Source organism: Symphalangus syndactylus, chromosome 16 (assembly GCF_028878055.3).
Source record: "Symphalangus syndactylus isolate Jambi chromosome 16, NHGRI_mSymSyn1-v2.1_pri, whole genome shotgun sequence".
Classification (NCBI taxonomy): domain Eukaryota; kingdom Metazoa; phylum Chordata; class Mammalia; order Primates; family Hylobatidae; genus Symphalangus; species Symphalangus syndactylus.
The window spans coordinates 30,344,860-30,364,730 of NC_072438.2; the positions used below are offsets into that span (position 1 = coordinate 30,344,860).

General features: G+C 41.7%; 1 pseudogene; it reads left to right on the plus strand.

Moving 5' to 3' along the window:
* Positions 1-12,857: 12,857 nt before the first annotated feature.
* On the plus strand, positions 12,858-13,126 carry LOC129464719 (small ribosomal subunit protein eS27-like; annotated as a pseudogene).
* The last annotated feature ends 6,745 nt before the right edge of the window (positions 13,127-19,871 follow it).

Consider the following 19,871-nt stretch of genomic DNA (forward strand, 5'->3'; position numbering starts at 1 on the left):
CACTGGGCAAGAACTCTGGGTGTTCTCAGGGTGACAGCCTCACCCTGGGCCCCTGCCCTTGCAATAAGGCAGAGGGTCCATTGAGCTGATTAACATACAAGTCATCTGCAGATGGCAAATCTAAAAGAACTTGGTAATACACACCCACAAGCGCTTCAGGAGTCACATATAGCTACTCCGAGAGGCTGCCGTGGGTCCAGCCTCTGCACCTGCCCATCTGCATGTTCTCCCTGGGGATTTGAGCTGTGGGGAAACCAAGTAGGCGACACCTCACAGACTAATTCTGAGGGGAATCAGAGAACTCTCCCATTTCAATAACATTTATAAAGCAGGGAGGCCAGTACTATACAGGGCTCCATTGGGTGGGTAGGGGTTCGCACTCATTTAGAAAATGACCACAGGTGACCTTTGAACAATGCGGGTTTGGACTGCACGAATCCACTTATACGTGAATTTTCTTCACCTATGCCACATCCGAGATAGCAAGACCAAGCCCTCCTCTTCCTCCTCCTCCTTTCAGCCTACTCAATATTAACATGATCAGGATAAAGATCTTTACAACGATCCACTTCCACTTAAGGAATAGTATATATATTTTGTCTTCCTTATGGTTTTCCTAATAACATTTTCTGTTCTGTAGCCTAATTTATTGTAAGAATACAGTACTTAATACATATAATGTACAAAATACGTGTTAATTGACTGTTATTAGTAAGGCTTCAGGCCAGTAGTAGCTATTAGGAATTAAATTTTTGGAGGAGTCAAAAGTTGTACGTGGATTTTCAACTGGGAGGGGGATTAGCTCCTCTAACCCCTGCATTGTTCAAGAGTCAACTGTATCTGACTTCTCCATCAAAGGGGTTATGCCCATGTCCTGGTTGTTCCATATCTGCTCTTTGGATAGGCTAAGGGTTTCCAAGTAGTATTAGTGTCAAAAATAAATTGCTCTAGAAATAGATTTCTTTCAGGGGTCATAGACTCAGATCAAGGTTCTGATATTATAGAACATACTATGTACATGTATGTAAAATCCTAAATGTCAAATAATAACCTCATATTTTTTCCCATTCTCATTCCGTTTGCCACTCTGGCAAAGTAAGAAGAGGAAACTATGACATTAAGGAAACACTAAGCAATTTTTCAGTGAATGAGGGTGCAAGTGGCTGAGACCTTCCAATGATCAATACATGTGAGAAGCCATTCTGCATTCTGCAGGCTTCAGGCCACTGAAATCATCAGGAACAATGCAGAAAGCTTCCAGCTTATATTCTGGCTATTTCTCTCCAAAGCTGAGAACACGGTAATGCCATTTACAAACACTTGTTCCGGCTACACTTCCTTTTCTCTATACATACGGGCTACCAGTTCAATAATATATTTTACACCAATGAATTCTTTCCAGCTGGAGATGGTCTGTGTAAAGGAATTTTGGACTAAAACTGCCTTATATCTGGGTGGACTGTGCCCTGTGAAATTCTCTCAATCCCATTGCTGAACCGTGCTTAAGATCACTGTTATGTATGCTCCTGTCTCATTGTTAAGGCTTCCTGCATGTTAACCAGGGACCTGCAAATTCTAGGCCTTAATTACATCAGAGTAATCATGGAAACAAGGGGAATTTCTATAATTTACAGATACCACTGAAGAGTTGAAAAGCTCAGAAAGGGACTCAGTTTTTACCACTTTATGGCAGCCTCAGATTTAAAATGAGAAAACGCAATTGCCTTGGGCTGTTAGCCACTGGCTAAGGGAAGTCCACAACATAATCTTTTTTTTTTTTTTTTTTTTTTTGAGAACGGAGTTTCACTCTTGTCACCAAGGCTGGAGTGCAATGGCGCGATCTTGGCTCACTGCAACCTCCACCTCCTGGGTTCAAGCGTTTCTCCTGCCTCAGCCGCTGGAGTAGTTGGGATTACAGGTGCCCACCACCATGCCTGGCTAATTTTTGTATTTTTAGCAGAGATGGGGTTTCGCCATGTTGGTCAGGCTGGTCTCGAACTCCTGACCTCAGGTGATCCACCCGCCTCAGCCTCCGAAAGTGTTGGGATTATAGGTGTGAGCCACAACATAATCTTAAAGATCTGGGAGAGGAGGGACAAGCAACCTCAGGGCCACAGCTTCGAACTAAAAAAACACTCAGTTAATTTTGTGGCTGCCAGTACAAAGGTCCTCCTTTCTTGTCTCTCTCCATCCTACTCTCCATCTGCTTGTAGACCGCCTCTCAAATTCGTCCTTCTCTAACTCTTCCTCTATCTTTTGATGACATGGTTGTTCCTTCTTTTTCATATTTTCCTCTCCACCCATGGTTATATAAGTCACTATGAAGTCCTTTCCTTCCAACTACCGCCATTTTGACCCTTCTGCCCATTCCCAGGATGCTTGTGAAAATTCTCTGCTTGAGGTTTTTTGGACCACCCAGTTTCTGCCAACTCAGGCTGCAGATCAGTGTGAGATCCGGTTGTGGTTAAAACTTCAGAGGGCTTTTCCCCCTTTGTTAAGGATAGAATTCAGACAGCTACTTCTTCTTGTAGACGTCTGAGGGTGTAGAATGAAAGTGTTATTTCTAGTTCACCCTTATTTTGAGGACAAGTCCTGGCAAAGATTCTTTGTGCGGCCAAACTTCAGTCAGACTTCTGAACTTTTCCTCAGGCCTGTCTGTACACTTTCTTACAAAATCTAGTTTTAGCAAAGAACGCTACTAAGTCAGTTTAGCAAGAACCCTACCACCCCCAACATCTGATCATTCTTGATCATATCCCTCATCCTCCGCCTACATCCTGGGGTAATGTCAGATCACATGAACAGCCTTCCACAGACATCCTGGCAGGTGGTTTTAGCCAGAATTCTCCTTATCCCTGATGTTTTCTCTTCATAATTTTCCACCCACTGACCCTTACCTTGCTCCTTGGCTATAAATTCCCACGTGCCCAGGCTGTATTCAGAATTGGGCCCAATCTCTCTCTTCCACTGAAAAATCCCATTGCAGGGGGGGCTTGTATCTTTCATAGTGGTCCTTAGTAAAGCCTGCCTTACCATGCTTTCACAAGCGTCATTGAATAATTTTTCCTTTGGCATCCTTGCTTTGGAGGAAAGTGTTTCCTATTATTTTCCTCACTTTGCGTGGCCATGTCTCCTGTATTTGTCTCCACTTCAGGACTTATCTCCTGTACTTGCAGAGCTGTGACAAAGTGAGGATTAACTTTCCAGGATTCAATTAATGCCTTCATGCTGAAGGTCATCACACGTTAAAGTGCTCCTCTGCTCTCTGGGTTATTACACTCCTTGTTGTACTGGGAGTAATAGCATCTTCTCCCAACCTGGATATTGAGGACTCTATCACATGATGAGTCTCCATCCCTTCAATATTGGTAGTAATACTAATTTCTCCGCCCCTGGATATAAGAAACAGTATCAGAAGTGTGGTGTAGACCCCTTGCAATATTGGGAGTAACATCACCTCTCCCCATGTGTTTACTAGGGACAAAATCACAGGGTGGGTGTACACTTCCTACGTTATTGGGAGTAATATCATCCACAAACCCCCTGGATAGCAGGAACCATATGACAGAAGGGGTGTACAGCCCCCGCAATATTGGGAGTAATATCAGCCTCTTCCCTGCTGCATATTAGGACAAAATAAAGGGGGGGGGCGCTTTACAGCCCTGCGCTATTGGGAGTGATGTTACTCTCTTCTCCCTGTACGTTAGGAACTATATCACGGGGGGCTGTACACCTCCTGCGATATTGGGAGTAATGTTCTCCTCTTCCCCACTGAATATTAGGAACAATATCACAGAAGAGTGTACGCCCCCTGCGATAAGACGAGTAATATCATTGGCTCCTTCCCTGGATATTAGGAACAATTTCACAAGGTGTGTACACCCCCTGCGCTATTAGGAGTAATATTATTCTCTCTTCCCCTGGACATTAGAAAGAATATCACAGGCGGAGTGTACACCCCACCTCCCGAGATATTGGGGGTAATATCATCCTCTTTTAACCTGGGTATTAGGAGCAATATCACAGGGGGCGTGTACACTTCCTTCGATACTGGGAGTAATATCATCCTCTCTCCCCATAAGTAGTAGGAAAAATATCAAAGAAGGTGTGTACATCACTTGCGATATTGAGAGTAATAGAATCCTCCCCTCACCTGGATATTAGAAATAATATCATGGGGGGGTGTACACGGCCTGGGATATTGGGAGTAATATTATTTTCTACCCCCATGGATGTTGAGAACAATATCACAAGGGCAGTGTACACCGTCTTCGATAATGGGAGTAATATCATCTTCACTCCCTCTGGATATTAGGAACAATAGCACAGGCAGATTACACACCCACTGCAACACTGGGAGTAATATCATCCTTTCCCCCCTGGATATTAGGAACAATATGTCATGGGAGGTGTACAGCCCCTTCCATTTTGGGAGTAATATCAATTTCTTCATTGCTGGAAATAAAAAACAATAGAACAGGTGTGGTGTACACACCCTGTGATATTGCCAGTAATAGAGACTCCCCTCCCCCACGGGATATTAGGAACAATATCAAAAAGGGCTGTATGCAGCGATATTGGGATTAATATCATGCTCTCCCCCCTGGATATTAGGAACAATATCCAAGAAAGTGTGTCCACCCCTTGCGATACTGGCAGTGATTTCATCCCCCCTCTCCGTGGAGTTTAAGAACAACACCACAGAGTTTGTGTACATGCACTGTGATACTGGGAGTAATGTCATCCTCTTCCCCCTGGATATTAAAAACAATATCACCGAGGTGGTGTACACCCCCCGCGATATGGCCAGCAATATCATTGTCTCCCCCACTGGATATTAGGAACAATATCACAGCGGTGTGTACACCTCCTGCGCTATTGGGAGTAATAACATTCTCTCTTTTTCTGGATATTAGGAATAATATCACAGGTGGGGTGTACAACTCCTGCGGTATTGGCGGTAATGTCATCCTCTCCCAACCTGGATATTCAAAACAAAATAACAGGGGGGTGTACACCTCCTGCGATATTGGTAGTAACATCATTCTCTCCCCCACCTGATATTACAAAACAATATCCCAAGAAGGGTGTACATCCTCTGAGATATTGAGAGTATTATCATCCTCTCCCCAACTAAATAAGAGGAACAGTGTTGGTGGCGGGGGGGTGCGCACCCCCTGCGATATTGGGAGTAAAATCCTCTCCCTCCCTGGATATTAGAAACAATATCAAAGGGGTCGTGTACACCGAGTGTGATATTGGGAGTAATATGATTCTAATCCCCCCGGGATATTAGGAAGAATATTATGGAGGGCGTGTACACCCTCTGCCATATTTTGAGTCATATCATTTCTCTTCCCTTGGATATTAGGAACAATATCACAGGGGCTGTGTCTCCTGTGATATTTAAATTATATCATCCTCTCCCCCACTGAATATTAAAAACAATCTCACAGGGGTGTTGTCCACCCCTGTGATATGGGCAGTAATATCATTGTCTCCCCCCCTAAATCTTAAGAACAGTATCACAAGAGGGGTGTATAACCCCCAGTGATATTGGGAGTAATATCATCCTCTCTACCTTTGGATATAAGGAACAATATCCTAGGGGGAGAGTACAACCTCTTCCATATCTGGAGTAATAACATCCCTTCCCTTCTGGACATTAAGAACAATATCACTGGGTGGGTGTTCAGCCCCTGCGATACTGGGAGTAATATCATCCTCTCCCCCTCTCGGTATTAGGAACAATATCCCAAGGTGGGGGTACATCCCCTGCGATATTGGGCATAATATCATCGTCTGCCAACGTGGTTATTGGGAACAATGTCACGGGGGGGTGTACACCTTCCATGTTGGGAGTAATATCATCCTCTCCCCCCGGATTGTAGGAACAACATCGAAAGGGTTTTACCACTTGTGTGATATTGGCAGTAATATCATCCTCTCCCCACCTAGATATTAGGAACTATATCACAGGAGGCTGTACACTTCTTGCAATACTGGGAGGAATATCATCCTCTCCCATCATGGATATTAAGAACAATATCACGGGGAGGTGTACACCCCCTGCGATGTTGAGAGTGATATTATGCTCTCCCCTTCTGGATATTAGGAATAACATCACAGGAGGTGTGTACAACCCCTGCGATATTAGTAGTAATGCCATCTTTTCCCCCCTGAATATAAGAAACAATATCACAGGAAGAGGCACACCCCCTGAGATATTGGGAGTAATATCATTCTCTCCCACTCCGGATATTCAGAACAATATAACGGCGGTGGGGCGGCGTGTATACCCCTGCGATATTGGGAGTCATATCTTCCTCTCCACCGCTGGCTATTAGGAACGACGTCACAGAAGGGGTGTACACCCCCTGGTATATTGGGAGTAATATCACCCTCTCTGTCCCTGGATATTAGGAACAATATCACTAAGGAGTGTACACCTCCTGTGGTACTAGGACTAATATCATCCTCTCGCCCCCTGGATATTAGGAACAATATCACAGGGGTGGTGTACACCTCCTGCGAATTTGGGGGAAATATCATCCTCTCCACCTTTGGATATTAGAGACAATGTCACAGGAAGGGTCTACGCCCCCTGCAATATTGGGAGTAATATCATCCTCTCCCTCCCTGCATATCAGGAACAATATCACAGAAGGGATGTACACCCACTGCGATATTTGGAGTAATGTCATCCTCTACCCGCTGGCTGTTAGGAACAACACAGGTGGTGTACCCCTTCTGCGATATTGGGAGTTACAGCATCGTCTCCCTCCAATATCAGGAATAATAATATTTATTAATATTAATAACCAATATCAATTATTAGTATTAATAAAATGATGCTAATAATATCAATGATTACTGTTAGTAATTAAAGTGCTTGCAATTAAATTAATGTTAATTATTAATATTAATAAGATGATTAACAATAATCAATATCGACAATAGAAATGGTAAATAAAAGCTTAGCAATTGATATTGATTAATAACAACGATTAATATTAATAATTAATAATACCATTATGTTAGAAATCAGTATCCATTACTATTAATAATTATTAATACTATTAATAATTATTAATACTATTAATAATTATCAATACTATTAATAATTAATAATTATTAATACTATTAATAATTAACAATTAATAATAATTAACAATTAATAATGACATTATCACTATTATCACTTCTAATACCGCACAGGGTCTACACCCAACTGTGATAGACCCTGTGCGGTATTAGAAGGGAGGGAGAGCATGCTATTAGTTTCAATATCGCAGTAGGTGTACACCCACCCTGTGATATTGATTCTAATATCCATGGGTCAGAGTATGACATTGCTCCCAATAGAGCAGGGGGTATCCAGCCACTGGGTGATATTGCTCCTAATATTCACAAAAGAAGAGAATGATATCACTCCCCATAGCGCAGGGAGTGTACACCTCTTCTGTGATACACTTCCTAGTATCCGGAGGGGGAGAGGATGATAACCCTTCAAGTATCACAGGGTGTGTACAGCCACCCTGTGATATTGTTCCTAATACCCAGGAAGGGAGAGGATGATGTTACACCCCACATAGCAGGAGGTGCACACCCACCCTGGGATATTGTTCCTAATGTCCATGGAGGAGAGAGGCTGATATTACTCCCGATATCGCAGGGGGTGTACATCCACCCTGTGATACTGTTCTTAACATTCAAAGGCCCAGAGGTTGATATTATTCCCAACATCGCAGAAAGTGTGCAACCCAGTGTGATATTGTTCCTAATATCCAGAAGGGGAGAAGATGATATTACTCCCTATATCGCAGGAGGTGTACAGCCACTCTGTGATTTTTTTTAATAAGCAGGGCAGAAGAAGATAATATTATTCTCAATATCGCAAGGAATGTACAACCCCCTGTGAGATTGTCCTTAATATTCAAAGACAGAGGGGATGATATTACTCCCAATATCACAGAAAATGTACATCCCCCAGTGATATTGTTCCCATGATCCAGCAGAGAAGAGGATGATATTACTTTCAATATCACAGAACATGTACACGCACCCAGTGATATTGTTCCTAATTTCAAGGCGGGAGAGGATGATATGACACCTAATATCGCAGAGAGTAAAAACACACCTGTGATATTGTTCTGAATATCAAGGGTGGGGAGAGGACGATATTACTGCCAATACTGCAGAGGGCATACACCTGTCTGGAAATAGTTCGTACTTTCAAGAGGGGAAGATGATATTACTTTTAATATCATAAACAAGCTGTCAGTCCACTGTGGATCGTAATATCGAAAGGAAGAGAGGGGGGTGATATTACTCCCCATCTTGTGGGGAGTGCCCATTCCCCTGCGATGTGGACTGTAACATCCAGGGGGCAAGATGAGGATGATATTACTCCCCATATCAAGGGAATGTCTACCCCACTGCGATGTGGATCATAATATCCAGAGGAGGAGAGGGGGGTGATATCACTGCCCATATTCTCTTATGATCTCATGCCTCCTGCCCAGCCCAGAGATGAGACTTTCCTTACCTAATGAGGAAAGGACAGTCTCTTCAACAAATAGTGCTGGAAAAACTGGATACCCACATGTGGAAGAATAAAAATTGACCCTCATCACACGACATACACAAAAATCAAATCAAAGTGGATTAAAGACTTAGATGTATGACCTGAAAATGTTACAGTATAGAAGAAAATATGAGGGAAAACCCTATGATGTTGATCTGGGCAGTGATTTTTTGGATATGACCCCAAAGGCACAGGCAACAAAAGCAAAAATAAAGAAATGGGATTATGTCAAACTAAAAAGCTTCTGCCCAAGCAAGGAAGTAATCAACAGAATGAAGAGACAACCCATGGAATGGGAGAAAATATTTAAAAACCATATATCTTATCTGATAAGTGGTCAATATCCAAAATATATAAGGAAATCAAATGACTCAATAACAATGAAGCAAATAACCTGATTTACAAATGGGCAAAGGATCTGAGTAGATATTTCTCCAAAGAAGACATGGAAATGGCCAATTGCTAAGAAAGTAGATTTTAAGTGTTCTTTTTACAAAAAAAATTGTAAGTATTTGAGATAGGGCTTTGTTAAATAGCTGAATTTGGCCCATCAACAATATATAAATATATCGAAACATGTTGTATACTATAAATATATGCAATTTTTACTTCTCATTTAAGATAAACAAATTTTTAAAAATGAAACAAAAATATTTGACAATTCCAGAATGAATGACTGAGATAAAATGTAGTGAGCTGATCATCTTGAAATGTCATTACAATTGATTGAATTATTTTGGCTGTTGTGGAATATTTTCCACGTGGCCTTGTTTGGAAGCAGGGTTATAAATAAGGTCATCCTTTCCTGATTTTAGGGATGTGAAATCAAACTTAGTATTTTAAAATTTTGTTTTGAGTTGGGCTTCCACTGGTAGAAAAATAAATGAGAACTTAAATCCATTATTTGGAATTGAAAAAATAGATTTTTAAACAAAATAATTTGTCTACCTGTGCTGTGGTGGAAAAGTTTGGGTGTCTGTGACAGTGTTTCTTTTATCAAGTGAAAAAACTTCAACCTAGGCTGGGCTAATTTTTCATTTGGTAATATGGCCATATCGGGGAAGCAATCATTTCCAGATCTTAACTGGCATTTTAATTACTAACTTTTACATTTCACATGTTTGATGGAATCTGGAAAAGGAGACACAGATTTTAGTCTTCTTGGCTTGTTTGTGGGTATAGAACAATCTTAACTCAGATATCGGGGAAGTCAGTGGGCCGTGTAGACAGGATCTTCTGGGGAGCTGATTGTTCATGCACTGCAAAACTCTCTTCCAATTATTGAAATCAACTTTTTTCCAATCCCTCAAAGCAAGGAAGATTCTGAGGCCTTTGAAAGCAATTTTTCATTTTATTTCTTTGCAAACTGACACATCTCGATGTTTACTATGTAACAGAAGAGCTGATTTAAAGCAGTATGCTGCTAAACCTAGCTCTCTCCCTACCTCTCCCTGCCTCTGCCACCCTGGATCCTGTGGCCCTCAGTACTGTTCTGTGCCATATGTTAGAATCCCAGAATGGCATTCTAAATAGGAGACAGGCGGCAGAGTAGTAAAAATTGAGTGAATTTATGATTTAACTGAGAAGATTCTCTCTCCAGTATTCTTTTCCCCAGTAAAGTGATTGTACTGTTTCCTTTGTAAATTTGGTCACTTGGAAAGTTCTAAGGATTGAGAAAATTGCTTTTAAAGAATCTCCATTTTCTACATATGCATGTCACCTACTCAAAATCTTATTTCTCAGTTTAAATTGTTTTCTAACAAATATGTTATACTTCCCTCAGCAATCCCTTAACTGTAAGAAAAATGCATTTTTTTCTTCTAGTGATAAATAGTAAGTTCACTGCATTTCTTAGAATAGAAACATTGATAATTGATAACCTCCACACATCTCCCCAGGCCTCATGTCTGTATTATTACTAATATGGAAAGACTGCGTGTGTGTGTGTATGTGTGTGTGTGTATGTGTCCATAATAAAAGAGAAATCTATTGAGCTAATGAGAGTTTCCAATCAACACGTTTTGCCTTGTGAATTACAAGTTTAAAGTACTTTTGATTATTAAATTTATTGCTATTTAAAATCCATATTTAGGAACCTTGCTATTAATACTAGAACTTTAGTTACAGCCTCAAGTTTGAGCCCCTCCCAAAAAATCTCATCTCCTGGAGCCTGCTAAAGTGTATAAAATATGTTCAGAAAAATACATCTTGGCCAGCCATGGAGTGGAATGGAGAGCTGGTGGAATGTCTGGCTGAGAGGAGAGGTCCAAGACAGTGCCTTTCCTGGTCACAAGGTCAAGGTCAATATGGCTCACATGGGTGATGCCATTTTCTTCTTGTCCTCATAACATCCAGAAGATGTGCTGGTTGATCAGCAGTTTTGCAGAACTGCTACTTTGGTTCTCAGGGAGTGATCTAGAATATATTTACATAACTTGAGAAAAATATCTTGAGCATATACTGTATGGCCAGTACTGTGCCTCAGCCCTCTTAGTGTCTAGATGTGAACTGTAGTTACAGTCTCATGGTTAAAAGTTGTTTTGTATTTCAGTCTCTTCTGCCACCTGGTTTTTAAAATGTTTTCCTTTTTGAGACAATCACAATTACCTGTATATGTAAATTTTATTGTTAAAGATCAGTACTGATCTTTTGACTTTATTTTGGGTCATAGGCTTGCAAAGCTTTACTTAAGACTTCAGTAAGTAAAGGCCCATGAATGATTTGTAGAATCACTGAAATAATAGTAAGACTCTACTTCTCAGAAGATGAAACAGAGTCTTAGAGAAGCTTATTATTAAATTAGACAGTTTTTTTTTTTTTTTTGAGATGATGTCTCACCCTGTTGCCCAGGCTGGAATACAATGGCACGATCTTGGCTCACTGCAGTCTCCATCTCCCAGGTTCAAGCAATTCTCCTGCCTCAGCCTCCCAAGTAGCTGGGATTACAGGTATGTGCCACCCCACCGGCTAATTTTCGTATTTTTAGTAGAGATGGGGGTTTCGCCATGTTGGTCAGGCTGGTCTCGAACTTCTGACCTCCAGGTGCTCTGCCCGCTTTGTCCTCCCAAAGTGCTGGGATTACAGGCATGAGCCATTGTGCCCAGCCAACAGTTGTGTTTTTAACTTGAATTTTATACTCTAATTTCTGATAAGAATTTTTATTTGGGGTGTATTACGATATTTGAATATCTGATATCTTGTGGGTATGGAGATTGCAGATGATTTACCAGATTTGCAGAGCAAGTAATAGAGGACAGTTTATTCTTTCTTAGTTTTCACTTGCTCTTCTTCCACATGCGTTAGTCACTGTTAGCTCCACTCCAGATGAGATAGAGCTTCTTTTCTGTCTGAGCATGAATTTGCTAGGAGCCATAAGTTTTTTTCTTAGGTCACACAGTTATTAAATAAATATTCACTGAGTTTAATTTATGAACAATGAAAGTAAAACCAGACATGATTCCTCCCCAAAAGATGAGCACATGTGAAACAGTGGGGAATGCATCATCTTTCAGGTTACCAGTGTATGGTGGCACTACAGGATCAAGGTTATGTATTATAGACAATAAGTAAGGCAGACATATCTGAGCTGATTCTAAGATCAGAATCTGGTAATGTGTTAATTGAACACTTGGCAATTGCTTTCTTAGTTTACCCATTCAGATTACTTATCCAATTGAGGACATGAAGATAGAAAAGATTGGTGGCTTTATTACATGTTACACTGATGCTTTGGGTTAGAGAGCAAGGGTTGTATAAAATATTTTAAAATGCGGATGGATAATTTTTAGAACAGTTAGGATGGCTACATTAGAGAATCCAAGGCAATGTCTGCCATTACCTTTACAACACACACTGATTTTTTTGTGTACCTTGTCATTACGTAAGCTCCCTACGGGGCTGTGGTAAGTCATGGACAGGGTTAAGGGGAAGGGTACATGTCGAGAAACTAAATCACATTTGGAGAGGAGATGTAACAAAGGTAGCGTTCAGAGGTTTACTGGTAACAATTCCAAATTTGGAATGAAAAAGTTACTCTTTGTTTAGCGTTCGAGTTGGGAGTTTGCCCTGCAAAAACACAGTCAACCACTGACTTCACTGGAATGTACTTGGAAAGGGAAGAACTTAAACCAGCCATGAACAGGAGAAGAAAGCCAGGTTTTCTGGAAACATCGCCAAAACCCAACAATTTCTCAGAATTTTCAGAGGTGCCAGGGGGGTGTTCGCATTTCAATGGAAAAAGTTCTGAAAGCGACTTTCCAGCGGTGACGACCTACCCACAGGAGAACATGCCTCTCGCAAAGGATCTCCTTCATCCGTCTCCAGAAGAGGAGAAGAGGAAACGCAAGAAGAAATGCCTGGTGCAGAGCCCCAATTCCTACTTCATGGATGTGAAATGCCCAGGATGCTATAAAATCACCACGGTCTTTAGCCATGCGCAAACGGTAGTTTTATGTGTTGGCTGCTCCACTGTCCTCTGCCAGCCACAGAGGAAAAGCAAGGCTTACAGAAGGTTGTTCCTTCAGGAGGAAGCAGCACTAAAAGCACTCTGAATCAAGATGAATGGGAAACCATCTCAATAAACACATTTTGGATTAAAAAAAAAAAAGTTCTGAAAGCTCTGGAAACTATTCTCAGTTTTACTTTCTCATTGAAAGGCAAAAACCATGGCTGTAAATAAGAGACAGAAGCACTTGCTATGGCTTTGTTAAGAGTTAAGAAAAGGGACCTCTGGAAAATTTGATTTGTCCAATCCTTTGCCACAGAGCCAAGACAAAGTGGTCCAAGTCATAATGGCAAATAGAAAATAAAAGTACTTCCTCTCTGAGAGAAGAAATAGAAGTAGCAGTTTTTATGGGGGCCCTGGGGTGGGTGTGGGCATTCACTATCTTCAATTTCAAACCTCTTGAGTTTAAGGTGCCTTCGAGAGCTGGAGGTAGATAGCAGGACTGAAAAGCTTGGTATAGATTCAGGAGTTGTTGGCTGGTGGAGGTAGCTGGATTCATGGGCCTTGATGCACTGCCCAGGGAGTCATTTATAATATTACTCTTAATAATGTATCTTTTGTGATTTACCTTGAATCTAGATAGAAGTGCAGTTATATTTCTTCACACCATCAAGGAGACCTAATTGTCTCCAGTCACTGATAAGATAAATGATGGGAGAGGGTGGGGTGCTCAAAAGTCAGTCTTTTCTGGGGACACAGGTCAGTGTGTCTCTCCCAGGTCCCTCTGTGCCACAGCTACTCCTCTTAAATCTTGATTCAAGGGCTTCAGAAGCTTATGGCATAGTTATGAGAGGGGTGAAGACTGTGACTGCATTTCCAACAGACCCTGAGGACAATTGGGAAGAATGTGAGTACGGAGTCCTAATATCCAGTGCCATCTGCCCCATCTCACTCTCCATCCTTACCCTTTGTCCTTCCACCTTCAGTTATTCGTTAAACACCTGTTTTCTGAGCATGAACTGCGCTCCAGGCACTGGGCTGTGTGTTGGTGGTATAGCTAGCAAGACAGATTTGGTCCCTGATCTTATGGGGCATCCTTGGGGTCAGGGTGGGGTAGGGAGATACTAATAAGAAAACCAAGAATTAGACTTATGGAAGATAATGAGATGGAGAAAAAACTTGGTGCATGAAAGTGCAAGAAAAAATTTGGCGCAGGAAAGCATGAAAGAGGAATCCTGGCTCGCAGGTGAGGGAGGGTATCTGGGAGAAACTGAGCCAGGCAGAATCATTTCCATTTCCTGTCTCTGTGACTTATTTCCTCTCTCTTGAATATTCTTCTCCATTTTGTTTGTCTAGTTAATAGACCAGGGCATGGAGCAAGCTGGTTTAATCACTGCATCAAACAGAAGAGTAGATACAGATAAGCTCATTTTACAGATTAAGAACCTGAGCTCAGAGAATTTAAATAATGTGTCAAGTTAACACAGCTATTGCCGGAGCTGGTGTCTCAAATCTCTGTCTTAGTCATGTCTGGCTTTTTTCAGCTGCATCATATATCAAGCAATCTATTTCTTGTTTAATGTCCGTTAAATGAACTGATATCAGGAAAGCACCAGGCATATGCCTGTTACAAGAGAGTATGGTGGTTAAGAACATGGATTTTTGAGTCAGACAGAACTGGTTATGTGTCCTCCTCTGTCGTTTTCTCTCTGGGTGACCTTGGTTATCTTATTTTGTTTTTCTGAGCTTCAGTTTCCTTATCTGGAAAATGAAGATAATAACAGCATCTACCTTATTGGATTATAGGAAATGCCTGTAGAGATTCCTTAATGTAAATGTGTTCTCCATAAATATTAGATATTTTTATTGATTTAGGCACTGAATATTTTTGAGCAATTTCTATATGATAAGCAGTTTTTAGGTAAGTATTTGGTTTTTTTCTGCTTTTTTCATCTCTTTCTCCTCTTCCTTCTCTCTCACAACATGTAGCAAAGTTAAACGTTCAATGGCAATGAAAACGAGTGAGAAAAAAGAGAAGGATAAGACAATTGAGAGATAGAAATGGGAAAGAGAAAAGATAAACTTAAGTGGAGACAAAGGCAAAGAAAGAAAACAGAAGAAAAGAAATCACAATTATGGGTCACAGGAAGGAACAGTGAACACTTGAGGAGAGTGGGTAAAGAGAGAAACTACTGAATTACAGTCTTCTCCAAGCTATGAGCTTTCAAATATTTAAACTGCTTCAACACAAAACAGCTGTTTTTGTTGGGAGGCTATTCAAGTTGATCCAACAAGCTAATTTCTATGGTCCTCTTGGATGCAAGGATTGAAACTATGATTTTATTTGCCACTTCTTTGCATTTTTGGATTTAATTCCTTTTTTTTTTCTGCTTGAAGCCAAACAAGCTTAAAATATGAGGACTGAGGACGTAACACAATGTGAATGTCAAGGAGAAGTTTCTATTGGAAATAGTGCTCTGGTTTGACAAAACCATCAGAAGCTGAAAACTGACATAACCTTAATGTATATAAGTAGATAAGGCTGCTCCCCAAGGGGTTCAATATGCTGTTATAGATTTATCATTCTATCTTCCTTCCAAGTTTTGCAGGAAAAATGAGATGATTCTTTTGTTTGCAAATTTACAGATAAATAAATGAAGATAGACTTGTGTAAAAACTCGCCCAAGGTGACTGTGTTAAATGAATGGAGAAGTCAGGAATGTAGTCCAGTTCTCTAATTCTAACCTGGTAAACATTAGTTAGCAGAGTATCTTCTTTTTTAAAGAAACCCCAAACCTTAAGGAGGAGCTGCAACTTGATAAATGAAACACATTCAAAATGTTTGGCCCTCACTAGTTTATTTCTTAGGTTTGTGTCTGTACATATTAAATGTGGATAGCAATAGCAAAAACCAATAAATTATATTTGGCAGGAAAGAATTAGAATAAGTTGGTGTTTTCACTATTAGGATTTATACATTTCATTGGATTTTAGATATCTAATAGATTTGGGATACGGCTCTTTAATATTTCCATGTATTTAGTTGTCTGAAATTAGTATTGGTCAGCCAGCCTCCCCTCCCCTTGCATTTCAGGTTAATGCCAACAATAATGTGTGTGTCCAAGAGGGTTATGGAGGAGCAATGGAGGGGTGCACCCTGACTCTGACACCTTGTTCTGAAGTATATAGTTGCTAGACAGAGTTCTTTCTCCTGTTCTCTGGAATGTGGTGAAGGGGAAGGAACCAGCTGTCTTGGGTTGCAATTTCAAAACGTCAAGTTTTCTTTTTATGTGTGTGTGTGTGTGTGTGTTTGTGTGTGTGTGTGCGTGTGTGTGTGTGTGTGTGTTATGGCCATGGATTGGCAAGAAAAAGATTTTCACAGGTGAAGGGAGGGCCTGCCCCTCCACACCTGTGGGCGTTTCTGGTTGGGTGGGACGAGAGACTGAGAAAATAAAGAGACACAGAGACAAAGCACAGAGAAAGAAAAGTGGGCCCAGGGGACCAGTGCTCAGCATATGGAGGACCCGTGCCGGCACCAGTCTCTGAGTTCCCTCAGTATTTTTTGATCATTATCTCTACCATCTGGGAGAGGGGGATGTGGCAGGACAATAGGGTAATAGTGGGGAGAGGGTCAGTAGGAAAACATGTGAACAAATGTCTGTATCATAAACAAGTTAAAGAAAAAGGTGCCGTGCTTTGATGTGCACATACATAAACATCTCATTGTATTAAAGAGCAGTATTGCCGCCAGCATATCTCGCCTCCGGCCCTAAGGCAGTTTTCTCCTATCTCAGTAGATGGAATAGACAATTGAGTTTCACACCGAGACATTCCACTGCCCAGGGATGAGCAGGAGACAGATGCCTTCCTCTTATCTCAGCTGCAAAGAGGCCTTCCTCTTTTACTAATCCTCCTCAGCACAGACCCTTTATGGGTGTCGGGCTGGGGGACGGTCAGGTCTTTCCCTTCCCACGAGGCCATATTTCAGACTATCACATGGGGAGAAACCTTGGACAATACCTGGCTTTCCTAGGCAGAGGTCCCTGTGGCCTTCTGCAGTGTTTTGTGTCCCTGGGTACTTGAGATTAGGGAGTGGTGATGACTTTTAACAAGCAAGCAAAGCACATCCTGCATAGCCCTAAATCCATTAAATCTAGAGTCCACACAGCACATGTTTCTGCCAGCACAGGTTTGGGGGTAGGGTTACAGATTAACAGCATCTCAAGGCAGAAGAATTTTTCTTAGTATAGAACAAAATGGAGTCTTTTATGTCTACTTCTTTCTACATAGACACAGAAACAGTCTGATCTCCTTTTCTTTTCCCCACACACAGGCAACGAGGATGAGTCCATAAGATGACACTGGAATAGAGGATTGGCTTGGGTGCACCAGGGGGCCAGAGACATGGGTCATCCCAGGAGATGGGAGTTGGGACACTCCCCTGGGATGGAGACTGGAAGTGCAAGAGAGAAGAAAGTTGTTGTGAGGTCAGGAGCATGGTGGCTGGATAGATCTTCAAAGCATGAAGAGCATTAGCTTTTGGGTTAGATCGCCCAGGTCTTCCACCTATTAATTGGGTGATTTTAGGACAATGTCATCATTTGTGGCTCCCTAGAATCAGACCTTAAGTCAAGGGGTTGAGAGCAAGTTATTAACTGAGTGTTGATTCCAGGAAACACTGGCCGGAGAGTAGGGAACTGAGAAAGGAAAGGCACAGAATATAGGGAGGATTATCGAGCAAGTTAGCACAGTGGGAATAGGAGCTGAATTCTATTGAGGAGCCCTCAGAGCAAATGTGGAACATATCTTCCCAGAGTTATTCCACACAATCCTATTGAGAGACGAGAGAGGCCCTCTCATATTGTTTTATACCCAGTACCTGTTTTAAGAAACAGCAACAAGGACGTAAAACCAAAGACAGGCAGCCCGGCGCCAGGCCCGAAACTGGGCCTGGGCCTGCCTGGCCTAAACCCAGTAGTTAAAAATCAACTCATAACTTAAAAACCAATGTTATTCATAGATTCCAGACATTGTATAGAAGAGCATTGTGAAACTCCCTGCCTTGTTGTGTTTCTCTCTGACCATCGGTGCATGCAGCCCCTGTCACGTAGCACCTGCTTGCTCAAATCAATCAAGACCCTTTCATGTGAAATCTTTAGCGTTGTGAGCCCTTAAAAGGGACAGAAATTGTGCATTCGGGGAGCTCGGATTTTAAGGCAGTAGCTTGCCGATGCTCCCAGCTGAATAAAGGCCTTCCTTCTACTACTCAGTGTCTGAGAGGTTTTGTCTGAGGCTCTCCTGCTATATTTCCTGGTTCCCTGACCCGGAAGTGAAGTTGGATGGCCCAGGCAGCCCCTTAGGCAACTTAAGCCTGCCCTGTGGTGCATCCCCGCGGGGTCTCTGACCAGCCTGAGTGACGCGATCCACAGAGCGCTCCCGGGTAGGATTGTCCCGGTGGAACGCCTCACCAGAGCAGCATGTAGCAGGCCCCGGCGGAGGATTAACACAGTGGCTGAACACCGGGAAGGAACTAGCACTTGGAGTCCGGACATCTGAAACTTGGTAAGACTAGTCTTTTGAACTTGCCCCACTCCATCTGAGTGGAAGCGTGGCCTGATCACCCATGGTGTGTCTATACTGGCACTTTTGTTCTGGTTTTGGCTTGAACTGAATTGCTGGATACTTTGGTTTTGGTTTTTGACCTGGCTTGGATTTCTGGATACTCTGATTTTGGTTTTGATTTTGGTTTGGTGTAAACTGCAAAAGTGTTTACCTGTTCTTTGTTTTGTGATGTGTGTGTTTGGTGTAAGCGTGGTGTTTTGTCTCGAAAAAACATGGGTCAGGCGCAAAGTAAGCCCACCCCACTGGAAACTATGTTAAAAAAATTTTGGCGAGGCGCGGTGGCTCACACTTGTAATCCCAGCACTTTGGGAGGCTGAGGTGGGCGGATCACGAGGTCAGGAGATCAAGACCAAGGTGAAACCCCGTCTCTACTAAAAATACAAAAAATTAGCCGGGCGTGGTGGTGGGTGCCTGTAGTCCCAGCTACTCGGAGAGGCTGAGGCAGGAGAATGGCGTGAACCCGGGAGGTGGAGCTTGCAGTGAGCCGAGATTGCGCCACTGCACTCCAGCCTGGGCGACAGAGCGAGACTACGTCTCAAAAAAAAAAAAAAAAAATTTCAAGAAAGGATTTAATGGAGACTATGGAGTCACTACGACTCCAGAAAAACTTAGAACTTTGTGTGAAACAGACTGGCCAGCATTAGAGGTGAGTTAGCCATCAGAAGGAAGCCTGGACAGGTCCCTTGTTTCAAAGGTATGGCACAATGTAACCTGCAAGCCAAGGCACCCAGACCTGTTTCCGTACATAGACAGTTACAGCTGGTTTTAGACCCCCTTCCCCACTCCACAGTAGTTAAGAGAACAGCAGCATAAGCGGCTGGCAGAGGCAAGCAAAGAACAGCAGAGAGAAAAAGAGTCCACCTATACCAATTCTAAGTTAATTTAGACGAAATAAGGTCTTATTAATAGCAAAGAATAATTGAAATCCCAAACTTACAAGGTTTTCAACAAAAGTGAAGTTTGCTAAAATTTAACAGTGTAACATGTATTATGGTAACTTCTAATCTTGTGGCCTTAGTCTAGTTAAAAGACATAAAGAATGTTTGCTTTTAAAAAAAAGAAATGGTTATCTTCAAAAAAAAATTATAAGGAGACATAAAAATGTAAATTTTTACCTACATTAAGAGGTTAAAAAAATTATTGTTTTAAAAGTTTAAGCAAGTTTTAAAACGTTAATTGTAAAGAAAATTCTGTCTGTAAACATATTAGCTACAGTTA